Source organism: Canis aureus, chromosome 28 (genome assembly GCF_053574225.1).
Source record: "Canis aureus isolate CA01 chromosome 28, VMU_Caureus_v.1.0, whole genome shotgun sequence".
NCBI classification, from domain to species: Eukaryota; Metazoa; Chordata; class Mammalia; order Carnivora; family Canidae; genus Canis; species Canis aureus.
Window position 1 is genome coordinate 6,728,662 of NC_135638.1, and position 14,941 is coordinate 6,743,602.

Consider the following 14,941-nt stretch of genomic DNA (forward strand, 5'->3'; position numbering starts at 1 on the left):
CAGTTTTTAAATGACAATCTTTTTTTTTTTTTTCTAGTTTCTACCCTTCGTGACCTTAAAATCTTTGTGCTGAATTTTAGACATGACATTCTGATGTGTGTCATATACTTAAGAAGTTTGTTGCTTTAGGCCCCGTAAGAATGCATAAGGTAGAGAAAATGACAGATTTAACATATTTTTCTAACTATTCATTTCTACAGAATGGCAAGATGATGAAAGAATGACAGATTGCTAATAGTAAATTAAAAACCATATTTGGCTTATTTGTTATTCTAATTTTATTAGAATATTCTAAAACAGTATAATTAACATGACTGCATAACAAATCTGCATATCCAGATTTCAATGATGATAAATGAAAATAGATTTATTAGTGTTAAGGAACCCTCACCTGGAATGGACCTGTGGCATCCAAATGTCACAGGTGGGTATTGGCTTCCAACCCACCAAATGCTGAAGAGATTAGGGGAACTTGGTCACTATATACACTAATGGGGGGGATGCAAAATGGTATAGTCACTGTGGAAGGTAGTTTGGCAGTTTCTTAAAAAACTAAACATGTAGCTACCATATGACCCAGCAATTATACTCCTAAGCATTTATCCCAAGATCATAGAACAGCTTTACATAAATGGTGATAGCAGCTCTATTCATAATACCCCAGATCAGGAAAAACTCAGATGTTCTTTCATGGATGAATGGTTAAGTAAACTGTGGTACATCAATGCCATGGAATACTACGAAGCAATAAAAAAGGAGCATATTTTTGATACATGCTATAACTTCAAAGAATCGCTGGAGAATTATGCTGAGTGAACAAAAGCAAACCCCAAAGAGTGACATACTTATGATTCTTTTTTATAATATTTTGAAATAAAAAAAAAGATTATGAGTACATGAGGTGAAAGTGAAAGAGAAGTAGGCGTGCCTATAGAGGGTGACATCATGGGAAAATTTTGTATCTTGAGATGATGGAAATGTTCTAGATCTTGACCTTAATACCCTGTCATAATATTGTGCTTTTGTTTTGCAAGATATTACTGAGAAAAGCTAAGTAAAATGGACACGGGATCCTATTTCTTATAACTATTAATCTATTATTAACTCAAAGTAACAAGTTTTTTGAGAAATTGCTCCTTGTGGGGCCCCACTCACTCTGGACTAATCAAATCTAACTCTGAGAGTGGAGTCTGGTGACATCAATGGCCTCAGCTACGTCCTAAAAAGGTTTATTACAATTACAGATGTGCCAACTTGATCTTATTTATTGGGTTCTGAAAGGCCCTCCCTCTCCTAAGGCCATTTCACTCACGGACAGTCCTAGAGTATTGTGCCCATTAACTATGTATCCCATCCTTCTTTGACCGCCCCCCCCCCGCCCCGCCCACCTTGGATCCAACCTGTATAGTTTCTGCATGGTTGCCTCACTTGACCCTTATCTTACCTTTAGGGCTAAAGTTCTACCTTGACAATAACCCATGTTAATGACTGTTTAGTCTGTTTTGGCGATTTTAGATCATGTCTGTTTGGGGATTTTAGATCTTCATCCCTCTCATTTTCCCTTAAGACAATTTTTCTGGATTTTTAAATTCCAAGCATAAAGATGCATCTCAACTGATTTCCCTTCTCAGTAGTATGGCTATCAAGCAGGTTGCCCATCTGTTTTTTTTTTTTTTTTTTTTTTTTTTTGACTAATTGAGTCTCAACTCTGTCCCTTACCTTTCCCATCAACCTGTGTTGCTAGTGTTCCAGCACATTTGGGACCTCAACCCCCTGGCTAATTCCTGACCACCTTGTAAAATGTGGCTCTTCCATTGTTAGTCTATATTTTGTCTTTTTGTTTGTTTGCTTGACAGCAGTTATTATAGTATGTGAGTATTTTGTCTTTCTACTTTTCTGTTTTTCACTCAATCTAAATTTAAATTTCATGAGAGCAGAGATTATTGTCCACTGTTGTGTTAATTGTGCCTAGCATGGTACCTGATACACAGTTAGTAGAAGCCACTCAATAAGTGATGTTTAAAGAATAAATGTGATTATTGAAACAACTTACAAGGTTCAGTTGCAAATAATATTTTCATATTGTTGAAAACTTTCCAATACCTAGGATCCAGGTAACTAGAATTTGAAGCAACCTTATGTACTAGAAATAACAAGTCAGGAAAGAGAACTACTTTCATTTATTGCCTGTGGACCTAGGCAAGTTAACTAAACTTTCTAAACCTTCCTTTTCCTTTTTGTAAACTTGTAAAAATGATTCCTATCACTAAATGTTCTCCTGAAGATTAAGTGAAATAATGTAACAACACAGGTGCTGTGGCTTTCACAGAATGATTGTTCAAATGCAATTAGAATCCCTTCACCAACTTCTCAGTCTAATGCATTTTTTGGACAGCTACTTTATTTTTGGAAGTAGGCAAGTAGAAGAAAAAATAAGTTCAGATGGTGAAATTATTTTTAAAAGATATTAAACATTTGTTGTGGAGTATGCATTTGGTTCAGTCTTTAACTCTTTATCTTCATCTACAATTATTTTTAGCAAGAACTGATGTATGTAATCATATTCTTTAGAGGTCACAGAGACCTTAATTATCTATTATGTTATGAAGATGAACTTAAAAAGGTGCAAAAGTTAAGTTTACCAATACATTTTAGAAATATTTTAAAAGCATTTAAAAGTATGGTAATGTAATCCAGGAATCTTTCTATTTAACCAAGTTATACTATTTCTTGTTTTCAAAGTGAGCATTTTGGGAGTATATTTTGGCTTCCATCTGCTTTCTCTGGAGACCTATCCTGTGGGAGCCCTGAATTGGCATGTAAGAAGCTCGGCTATCCTAAAGGTGCCATAGTGGAGTGACCACATGGAGAAACTACATAAAGATAAGGATATATCCAAGGAGTCCCAGCTGTTCAAGGCTTCCCAATTCAGGTGCCAGACAAGTGATGAAGATGCTTTCAAGATCTTCCTTCTGAAATAACTCACGAGGGTCCTGAGCCAAAGCTCTGCAGCCAAGCCTCACCCAAATTTCAGACCAATGGAAACAGTGAGTGATGATATGAACATCCTACAAAATATCAAGTGGACAAATATAGGAAAAATGCAAGAGTGATGAGGGGGTGAAGTCAAATGTCATTAAACAGAAAGTAGTTGACTTATGTTCCAAAAATAGCATCTTCTAATAAATATCTAATATATATATATATAAAAAAAAACTAGCTGTTACATTTAGGTAATACTTAAATTGGCTTCCTACTATAATACAATTTCTGATTAAACATAAATTTGGGGGCCTATTTCAGTTTCTGCCACATTTGGAAACTTGCTATAATGTTATATTTTATAGAATAGAGCTTATGTCTGAGTATGAGAAAGCTATATTTTAGGTGCTCTCCCCAGGAGGGTTGAGTTACTAAATACTCTTAAGGTCTTAAGGAGCTTTGATGAGATTTTCTTAAGATATGGTGGTCTCATATTATAAATAATTGAATGCAATCTTTGGATATTGTTCTAAGATTTATCTTTTTATCTTAAAAACTTAAACACTAAAAATGATGATTTTCTCTCTTAGATATTGGATTCACACAAAAAAGGGGATAATAATGAATATAAGACCCTTATTGAAATCTGAACTGAGTGCACTGTTTGGGAGATAACTTCTTTTGAATTAATGTTTATTTAGTAATAACTACTTTAAAATACATTACGAAATAATTCTGATTTCAAAATCTTATTGTATACAATGTTGGTTGAGGAAGCCACTCAGAAATTTCTTCCTCTTTATGCTTTTATTAATGTAGTTGCCAAAGGATAAGCTTTATGTTTTAGGCCACTCAATCTATTTGAAATAAACCTATAGAAATTCATGAGTAAAATAGGTGCTTAAAATATAATTTCATTACTTTCAATTTTGTAGGGGCAAGGACATCTCCTCCACAATGACTGACCTCTTTTGTTAATTTAAGTCATGCCAGTTTCATACATCGGAGGGCAAAGCATTAGGAGTAGCTTCAGAGTATTTTTCTTCTCAGTTCAGATTTGCTTCATTAGCATGCTTTCCTCTTATGTACAGTGGTTGTTGTCTTGGTGCATAAATGGAAAATTTTTCAATGGAAATTAATTTTAAAGAATGAAGAATGCAATGGAATATTAGGTTCAATAATCTATATGAAATGAATTATTATAGCATTTATCTTAATGGCAAAGACCTTTGTGAGTTATCTTTCTCATTTGTAAAGATAGATACTATAACTCAATAATCCATCATTAGTTCTTTAAAATTTACCCTCTCTGCAGAAACACATTGCTCATACTTCACTGATATGAGACAATTTAAGAATGAGTTATTTTATATGCTTATTTGAGAGTTGGCTATAGTCTATAAACAGCACTGTTGGAGAAGGTCAAATTGTGATTGATGTCCCACCCAAAATATGATTCAGCTAGTCAGAGTGATTTAATTTAGAAAATTCTTTCTCTGCTTACTAAGCTGATCAGTATTCATTACTACGTAATCAGTAGGTAATAGGTTGGGATGAAAATAACCACTGCCTGTAGATATCCTTAAAAAAAAAAAAAAGACCTCAATTCTCTGATATACAAAAGAAGATGTCATATTTCAGTGTCACTTCTCAGAAAGCTTCTTCTGATTGTTGACATTTTTTTTGGAAACCACCCGGACATCGCCAATGCCTCATTCCACATCACTGGTCTAATTATGGGACATATTGTTTTTGGTTACTTATTTAGTGATAAATGAAGATGACCTATTCTCTTTTTTGAGTCAAAGGGAAGTGCTAAGGAATGGATTCAATGATTTATTTAACAACCTAAGACCATGGAGTACTGACAGTCTTCAGCTTTCTTGAGGAAGGACATTAAGTCTGAATTTCCAAGATAAGGACATTATATGTGAGAATTCAAATGAATTTGCACAATGAAAGAAAAGTTATAGTGCCCTGGTGTTACACAATTGGCTCATTAATGCTGCCATCTTGAACCAGTTATCCCAGAATCATATTAGATCCAGAATAATAGACTTCAGGCATTGAAGTATTTATTGGAATCTCTGATGAATCCTACATGCATATGAAAACTTAAATACTTATAATCAAGACATAATTATCTCAAAATGGTTTCTGCATTAAGACTTCTTGTCATTTCTAATTTAAGAGCAGGAAACAAATGACTCAGTTGTAGGGTGCTTCAATACAAATTAACCTTAGAGTGCCTCAGAGAGAAACAGGAAGTAAACTATACCATTTTACTCTGTGTGTATTCTGCTTGAAACTTTAGCAATATTCTGTAATTTCTCAAAAGATCGACAACAAGATTTCAAGCTCTTTTGGTGCTCTCATAGGAGGTAAAGCAGTAGTGCTTTCTGCAGCCAGAGATTTATCTAGGTTGTTCTGATGAGAATATACACTATTGGTACCATACCAGAGGTTAGAAAAAGTCTTGGAATTAAGAATTCATATTTCCATTCTGATTGTGACATAATGTAGAATCATTGGATTCTAGGTTAACATATAGTACATTGGAATATGTTGGAAAATTTTGCACCAATCTATTTCTTGTAACCAGTAAAGCTCCCAGCTTTGATTTATACCCAAAGCAAAAGAAGGCTCTGCAAGCCAGTGTGGCAAATACATGCATCTACCACCTGGGCCTTATAAGATAATAGATCCAATGGTACTTGAAGTAGCTATGATAGGTAGGGATGCAGGTAATGATCCTCAGGAGAATGTAATGAAGGGCAACAGAGTTTTGGAACACCTGGATACTATCTAATTGTGAAATGAATATTATCTAATTATTGAGCTATAAATTCAGGCCTACACAGCTGTAATATGTCACCAATGACATTGAACTTCAGCAGAAGCTAAGGTATAAGTTAAGTTGCTTGAACATGTGAGTCGTACCCAGGTGATACTTTGTATTGTGGCATTGCCACTTTTTCTTCAAACCCTATGACATCATAGGCATGAATAATGCTATTCTAGTCCCACTCAGAGATGACCCTGAAGGACAGTGGGTAAAGAAAATTCTCCTAGAAGAAGTTCAGACATTCATCTGTGTTTCCCTTCACCTAGAAGAAAAGATGGCCTGAGGTATAGATACATACTATATCATTCCTAGTAGCTGAAGTTTTGGCCAAATAATCAGGGTCTTCAAAGGCATACAATTGAAGAACTATTAACTAGAAAATCTGGGGAAGAGGTATGTGAAGATTATCCACTTCAGAATGGCCACAGTGTGGATTTTTGTGTCTCATGCTCATAGGGATCTACTGCATAGAAGACTGTGAATAACCAGATGGATGAGTAGAGCAACTTTATAGGTATCATTTAGCTCTTCTCTCCAGCCAACCCTGGGCTTGCTCAATAATTGTCTGTGAAAAATGGTTACAGGTCAGGGATGTAGGCTATACAAGGGCTCAACAGTGTAGACTAGACTTTCTCTTGCCAAGCCTAATCTTACTGCCACTACTGTTGAGTGATCGGCCTGCCAATAGCAGAGAACAATACTGAGCCTTCAATATGATACTACTCCCCAGTGGTCATAGATATTTACTTTAGATATGAATTTGTCTTTCCCACACACAAACTTTTACCATTACCATCATCTAATGTTTTGTTCACCACTTTGCTTTTCCACATAGTATTCCTACTGACTAAAGAACAGCAAAGGAATGACGACTAGGCTTATACCTATGGATTCATTATTGTCTCCATGTATTACATCATCCAAAAACAGTTGGCCTAATAAAATGGTGGAATAATCTACTAAAGACTAGAAAGGTAAAATGATCTGTGAAAGGCTTAATTACGGTGCTGGCTAGATCAAAGCCTTTTATGAAGCTGAGGTGATGTCCTACATGATGTTATATATGCCCTGAGCTACAACCAATGGCTGGTGATTTTTTTCTTTAAACTGGGTCCTAGAACCAAGTGGTGTAAGTAGGTTTAGCTCCTCCAAATGTTACCCTTAGTGATCACTTATAAAATTTTGTTTCCTATCTGATGCTTTGCTGGCTTAGGGGCCTTAATCATCAAAGGAACAATGCCTCTACCATGGGATTCAATAGCTTCCATTGAATTGGAAGTTGAAACTATTACTTGGCCACTTTGGGTTCCTATAGGGTAGCTGAGGAAGACATATTTCTGATAAGGAGATATTTGAACAGGTATCTCAAGAAAATTAGAAGGCTAGTCATAAAAAGAGCCTTATAGGGGATCCCTGGGTGGCGCAGCAGTTTAGCGCCTGCCTTTGGCCCAGGGCGCGATCCTGGAGACCCGGGATCGAGTCCCAGGTCCGGCTCCCGGTGCATGGAGCCTGCTTCTCCCTCTGCCTGTGTCTCTGCCTCTCTCTCTCTCTCACTGTCTGCCTATCATGAATAAATTTAAAAAAAAAATAAATAAATAAAGAGCCTTATAAGCAGAAAACTTTGAACCAAGAAATGTATAAAGGTGTTAATAAAGAGATGTGATTGATCTTGTTTACCAAGGAGAAATAGGGTGTTCCTTCTTAATGGAGACAGGGAGGAATATGTTGGGAACCTTGAATTTTTTCTTTCTTTTTTTTTTTTTTTTTTGGAATGCCTTTTAATACTTCCATATCCAGTGATAAAATTTAGTGGAAGACTAACTATAGCTACCCCCAAAAGTAGGACCACACATGGCTCAGGCCCTTCAAGAATAAAAGTTTGGGTCACCACATATAGAATCATAAATGTCAAGAGTTAGGCAGAAGCTGAGACTTTATTGCCAGACAAGTTAGCCTGTTACAGTTTGGATGCTGGCAGGAGACAGACTGTCGGGTCATGCAAAAAGACTATTAGTCACCACAATAGTAATAGGTGAGGGTCAGCATTTGTGCTAGTCCTCAAGCATCAATTCCCACATGAAGATGCAAAATGACCAGGTGATGTGTATACATACAGTGGGTGGAATCATAGAGAAGGACTCTGAGCCTCAGAAACCCAATCCTTTATAATGCGTAGTAAGCCTGGCCGACCTTTGCCCCACTGGGATGCATTGTCTTTATCATACGGGAGAATAAATAAATTTACTCCTCCCTATGCTTCTATCCTTGAAATGACATTCCTGCTTGCAAGATAGGCAGAAACTTGAGAGATCCATGGAGAACTGTCTTCCAATGACTGGTTTAGGTGCTGGATAAGGGCAAAAGAAAATGGAATTTAGTAAAGCAAAGTTGACTTATTATGACCTTGTGACCGGTTTCAGAAACAAGGGCTATCATAACTATATATATATATTTTTTCTTGCTTTATTGTGTGTATGCTTGAATATATTAATTGTTTTACTCTCCTCCCCTTTCTCTGCTATTTCATATAATTTGTATTGTTTGGGATTAACATTCTTATTCATTACTTACATTAAGTCATTTATCAAAGGAAGATTCCTAAGCTAGAAAATAAATGAACATTATCCAGACATCAATACAATAATTTATGGGACTTTCTTTCTTTTTTTGGGAGAAAGGTTGAGTGTGCCTTTGTTAGTATAAGAATAATTGTATTTATGTTAGTTGGAAGTGTGTCTTCACTATTATTATTGTTTGGAAGGTAACAATGATCCAAAGACTGGGAATGGACATTGGATATACAAAAGTAGACTTTACCTGATATTGTTACTGATTCTCAGTTCAATCTTGAAATTCTAAATGCTCCAGGACAAAGCCTAACGACTGCTTTCTCCCTTGCCAGCATAGTGCCAGCTAGATTCCGCCACAAGATTTGAAAGACAGAAGAAGAGTTCCAGTCCCAACCAGGGAATACTTTACCACAATAGATACCTATTTAGGCATCTCATGTGAGAAAATCAGTGACTCTTCATTCCTTTGATAAATATTTATTGTGTACTTATATGGTACAAGGTGTTCTAGATACTGGAGAGACAGCAGTGAAAAAAGAGAGAACAAGAATAAAAATACATATAATATGTCATGTGGTGGTAAGTACACTCAAGAAAAATAAAGTAGGTAAGGGGGATAGAAAGTAATAGAGGTGCTATTATAGGGGTAGCTGAGGAAGCCTTATTTCTGATTAGGAGGTATTTGAACAGAAATCCCAAGGAAGTTAGATGACTAGCCATGGAAAGAGCCTTATAAGCAGAAAACAAGCATAAAGGCCCTGAGATGGGAGCATGCTTAACCAGAATGGAGGTTTGGGAAGGGAGAGAGTGATGGGAGATGAGACCACTAAAATTGAAGGGGGCCAGATTATTCTGCACCTGGGGAAGCAATGGCCAGGACTTTGGATTTCATATCAAAAGAGATTGGAAGACACTAGAGGGTTTGGGGCATCGGGGTGACATGATCTTGATTTGAATTTAAAAATTCAAATTTTGTGGATGCTAGACTATTGGAGAAAGAGTAGATGCTGGGAGGCAGGTAAGGAGTCTACTACAAATGAAGAGATGATTGTGGTATGGACAGGGGTGGTAGTGGTGATGGTCGTGAAGAAGTGGTCAGATTCTGGATATATAATCTGTATTTATTCCAGCTTTGCAATTTTGCCTTCTCACTAAAATTTGTTTGTAACCCCCCCCATATAAATACTCACAGTGCTTTATTTTGTGGGCATTCACGGACATGCCTGGGCACAGGGTAGCAAAAAATTTGAGTTGTCTTGTGTGCATGTTACCAGCTGAGTTCCAACAAAATGGCACTCTCTGCCTTTTAGTTTCATCTCTCATATTATAAAAAAGTGTCCTTTTCATGTTATATGTAATGGCACATCTTTTGCATTTTTGTGACTTTTGTTGGTTATTTTGCTTTAAAATTATCCCAAGCATGCTCAAGTGCTGCCTAGGGCTCCTAAGCACAAGAAGGCTGTGATGTGCCATACAGAAAAAATATGTGTGTTAGATAAGGTTTGTTCAGGCATGACTTCCAGTGCTGCTGGCCCTGAGGTCTATGTTAATGGATAAATGATTTATATTAAATAAGTGTTTAAACAGAAACATATATGAAACAAGGTTATAAATTGATTGGTTGATGAAAATGTGACCAAAATGCACACAGGGACATAACCCTGTATTTCTCTGAGGAGCAGTGATTTAGTATTAGCTAATTTGATGTTTGCAGTGAGTTTACAGAACGTAAGTACTGTCAATAATGAGAATCGGTTATATTTTGGAGATAAGTGACAGGATATGCTAATGGTCTGAAAATGGATTATGAGAGAAAAGGAGGACTCTAAGATATTTGGCCCAGACAACTGACAGAAGGGAGTTGTCATTTGCTTATGAAGGAAGATTCTGAGAAGATCAGGTTTTGAGGGTGAGGGAAAATCAATTTTAATATTAGACATTGAGTTTGAAATGTCTACTAGACATTTTAGTGGAGTTATTGAGTAATCAGTACGATATATAGGTTTCCATTGCGGGTACAGATGCCACATTCCAACTATGTCAGCTACTTCAGCCGTGTGTTCTTTTCTCACTAATCCTCTGGGTTCTCTCCAGGAGGAATCAAAGCAACAGTCACTAACAAAGAGAAAGTGGGCTGAGGAAAACGACATCACCTATATTTGCTCTGGCAGGCCTTAGTTAGAGATTTTGGAGTTTAAATCATTATATTGGATTCGTTTCTTAAAACTTCTGAGTGACTTTCTATTATTCATAACTGATAGAAAAGCTATGGGATCTGCCTAAATCTTCATCTTGGGGTGTGAAAAAATGGGCCCATAGAGTGATTTTTTTTAAAGGTTTTATTTATTTATTCATGAGAGGCACACAGAGAGAGGGAGAGACATAGGCAGAGGGAGAAGCAGCCTCCTTGTGCAGAGCCTGATGCAGGACTCAATTCCAGGACCCCGGGATCACGACCTGAGCCAAAGGCAGATGCTCAACCACTGAGCCACCTGGGGGCCCATAGAGTGAGTTTCCTGGGCATGGGGAAAAACAACATATCCTAGTAAATTCAGCTATGATATGACTTTCATTATCTTCCATATACTGACAGCTTACAGGTGTACATCTTCAAACAAGGTCTAATCTCTAGACTGTTGAACCTCCTATTTGATATTTCTATTGGATGTCTCAAAGTTCCTCAAATTCAACATTTTCAGTATTCAATTCATAGTCCTCTCAACACTCTTGACAAAGACTCTCTTCTTGATTAATTTCTAGCCAGGCTTCTCTGAGCTTGATTCTCCACTAGGCTTCAACCTTGGTCTATAAAAAAGCAAACAAAACACGAACATGATTTCTAACAGTTCAAAGCCTATGACCCTTTACCCACTTAAAGTGTCTTCCTATGAAAAGAATTTACTGTTTGTTCCAGCCAATACTTGAAGTTAGGTCCCTTTTTCCAGACTCTGTAGGAGGGTAGGGGCCTAACTTTGACTAGTACCAGCTAACAAATCCAGATGGATTTCATGTGGACCAAAGCCTGTTTTATGAAAACAAAAGAAACAAAGCAAAACAAACAAAACAAAACCCTAGGTTTCTCCCATGTTTCTCCTTTACTCACACACTCACAACACTTCTGGCATTTCTGCTCACCAAATGTTGTGGGTTTTTCTACACCAAGCAATTCTCTGTGACACTAGTTGGGTGTCCTACAATTTAATTCAATTCTGACACTATCTACCTACCTGAAGATAGTGTTGAATTCCACAAGTTAAGAGCTCAGTCCCACAAGACTGCTCCTCATTTCAGATTCCAGTTGCAAGTAGTAGGTACCCAGGTTACTCACAGCTTCTGTCTGACTTCACTATGAATTGGAGGCTCCTATGGCCTAGTTCCCTTCAGATTCAATTATTTGGTAGAGCCACTCATAGAACTCAGGGAAACAGTATGCTTATTAGTTCATTAAGGGGTACAGTAAAAGATATAAATGAACAGCCAGATGAAGGGATACATAGGGTGAGGACTGGGATGTTGTAAACACAGGAGCTTCTGTTCCATAGAGTTGGGGTCTGTCACCCTCCTCATTCATGGGTGTGATCATCAACCTGGAAATCCTCCAAATTCCATATTACGGGATTTTATGGAGGCTTCCTCATGTAGACCTGATTACTTATTAACTCTACTTCTCTTCCCTTTTCCCTCTCCAGAGAATACAGTGGGTGGAGGTATAGGGTTAAAAATTTCAAACTTCTAATTATGGCTTGGTCTTGCTGCTGACCAGCCTTCATTCAGGAACCCACCCAGTGTCACCTCATTAGAACAAAAGATGCTCCTATACTCATTGCTTAGGAACTTACAAGGGTTTCAGGAGCCCTTTGTCAGAAATTGGGAGTACAGATTGATAGCTATGTTTCTCCTTTTTTTTTTTTTTTTTGCTATGTTTCTCCTTATTTCATCTCCTCCATTCCACTTTTTCTACTTATTCACTTCATTGACTGTACGGTGCCATCCCTTACCTGGCTCCCTATTCCCTCCTTCTCCCTTTAAAACTCTTAGTCACCTCCGTAGACATTGAGGTTGAGCTGAGTTCATACTGGACTCTTTTCCCTATTATAACAATTATTAGTGATTCAAATCTGTTCTTACCACTTTAGTGTCTAGCAAAAATAGTCTGATCCACTTTTGATGTTCCCTATTTCAGTGAATGGCACCATCATCCAACCACTTGTGTAAATCAGACCTTGGACATCATCCTTGATATCTCCTTCTTACTTTAACTGATATCACCTCCTCACTATCCATGACTAATCCATCATTGTGTCCTGGAGTTTCAGCTTCCAGATATCTCTTAAATCTGTGCAGTTCTTTTCAACCCTGCTGCTGACATTTCTGGGCAGCTGTGTAGAACACAAGAGATGAGCGTGAGTTTTATTGTTAGACTGCTCACTGCCTCAGCCTAAATTCTACTCGTATTACATATTAATCTGTGTGACCTTAGCAAGTCAACTCTAGAGCTCGCTTTCCATATCTGTAAAAATCATTACAGTCTCTAATACATAGGATTGATGTTAGGATTAAATGAGATATGTCTGGCACATAAATTCTGTTCAAGTGAACTATTTTTAGTTGAAAATACCATCATCTCCTGCCTGGATTATTGCAATATCCTAATTGGTCTCTCTTTATCCATTTTTGTGTACCTCTGCAAGCCTGCAACCCTAATCCTGGGAGAGTTATCATTTCAAAGTCCAAATATAATTGTATCACTTTTACTTAAAAACTTTCAGTGGTTTTAACTGCTCTAAGGATAAAGACCTAAATCCCTAACATAACTCACTAGGCTTTTCCTTCATTTAGTGCTTACCTGTCTTTTTAGATTCAGCTTTCTGCACTGCTGCTATGCCCCTCTTCTTTAGTTCTTCAAATGGTGCATGCCATTCTGCTTTTACCATTTCCCCTGACTCTGTGATTTAGGCTCTCTGCATATACTGCTTGCCTATCTGCAGTGTCTTCTGTCATCTGTGCCTAATGAATTCTTCTAATTTTTCATGTCTCAGCTTGGGCATCACTTCCTTGGGTAAATCTTTTCTTATTTCTCTAGCTAAGTGAATCCTTTGATAGACTCCTAAAAATTGCTCCTTTCTTTCAGAGTATCTCTATCTGTTTGTATTAATAGATTCCTTGTACTCATTGGGAACAGAGATTTTTGTCTGGATTAAATCAGTTTTTTCAGTGCTTAGCAGAGAGTATAGCTTGGCACACAGTAAACAGTTTTGTTGAATGAATGAATATTCATGTAGTACTTATGCCCCATAAATATTAGTCATTATTGTTATAGACACTTACTGAGAAGAGATAGGGGATGGGTAGCTATTCTCATTCACCAGGAGGCAGACCAGATTCATGAAACAGGAACCCAAGCAAGGAAGTGGAAGACTCATCATAACCCAGAAGGCCAGAGTTCAGTGGCCAGAGTAAAGGATAGCAGGAAAGCCCAAAAGATGGCCTAGACTTAACGATTCGAGACAAAGAGATCGTCCTGTTAAGATCCTCTTGATCTCTTAAGAAAGCTTGTCTTCAACATTTTCAAAGGCACAGTGGATAAATGGAGGAGCTTATGGGAGTGGCTTTGTCTAAGATGACAAACAATAAGGGGGGTGGCTTTATTCCTCAATACTTAGACCCAAGGAAAAAGCCAAGTTCTTAAGTGATTGTTACAGCTGAGTAAAAATGATAAAAAAAAAAAAGGCAGCTATATTTCCTCAGATCACTTCCTTTGCTTCTCTTATGTCTTCTTTTCAGAAGTTGTAGTTTGAAGGAGGCAGGGTGACAAGAGTAAATATGTAAGCTATTTAGTTTCTTCCAATCTATTTTCTGTTCACTATTTTGGTAGCAACAATTGCAAACCTACATAATATTTTCCCTAAAAAGCAAGTATAATATTATTAAAGTAGCTGATTCAATCTGTTTGCATTTATTATTCCCTGTGTTATTATTATTATATTGTTGTAATTCATAATAACGAAGGAAAGATGCACTAAAATAAAAATACCTTACATTAATATAGATGATATTCAGTTTACTGCTACATTTATTGCTTCTTCCTTGAAAAAGCGCATGTTAGGCATAATCAATGGACTTTTATATTTAAGAAATATGAATTTGTGTCTAGTTCTTCCAATTATTTCAGAAAGGTACATTGGTCAGCTTTTTCACTTCGGTGCAAACCTTTCAGTTTTTTGTTTGTTAATGGAATTATTCTTTTTTCTGTTTAAGCTCTTTTTTTTTTTTTAAACACACGATCCCCTGGCGTAGTGATTTATAATGATGATCTGGCTTTCTACACTACTAGTGTAGCAGATCAGACGTTTTCTAAAGTCTAAAATGATGGTTAAACATTAGCAATGAAATTAAGATTAAATGAGACTCACTTTAACATCCTCAGGTTTCCACTTAAATAACTTTACATTTAAAGAAAATGAGGTGTTTAAATGGGTAGAGGACATGAATAGACATTTTTCCAAAGAAGACATCCAGATGGCCAACAGACACATGACAAGGT

The 14,941-nt window shown here is 36.9% G+C and overlaps 3 long non-coding RNA genes across 6 annotated transcripts in view; 2 read left to right on the plus strand and 1 right to left on the minus strand.

Annotated features, from left to right (window-relative positions):
- LOC144300357 (uncharacterized) overlaps positions 1 to 14,941 on the plus strand; it is a 216,601-nt gene that overhangs the window by 135,146 nt on the left and 66,514 nt on the right. For all 4 annotated transcript variants that reach the window (XR_013366931.1, XR_013366928.1, XR_013366929.1 and 1 more), the window contains one exon: positions 2,743 to 3,047. This is a non-coding gene — a long non-coding RNA (uncharacterized LOC144300357). The remainder of the gene's footprint in view (positions 1 to 2,742; positions 3,048 to 14,941) is intronic.
- On the minus strand, positions 1,952 to 5,451 carry LOC144300359 (uncharacterized). The gene is made up of 3 exons (XR_013366933.1): positions 5,261 to 5,451; positions 3,949 to 4,083; positions 1,952 to 3,068 (listed from the first exon to the last, which is right to left on the minus strand). It is a non-coding gene; the product is annotated as an uncharacterized LOC144300359 (long non-coding RNA).
- Positions 5,614 to 14,941, plus strand: part of LOC144300358 (uncharacterized) — a 31,556-nt gene continuing 22,228 nt past the window's right edge. Inside the window, exon 1 of the long non-coding RNA XR_013366932.1 lies at positions 5,614 to 6,111. This is a non-coding gene — a long non-coding RNA (uncharacterized LOC144300358). The remainder of the gene's footprint in view (positions 6,112 to 14,941) is intronic.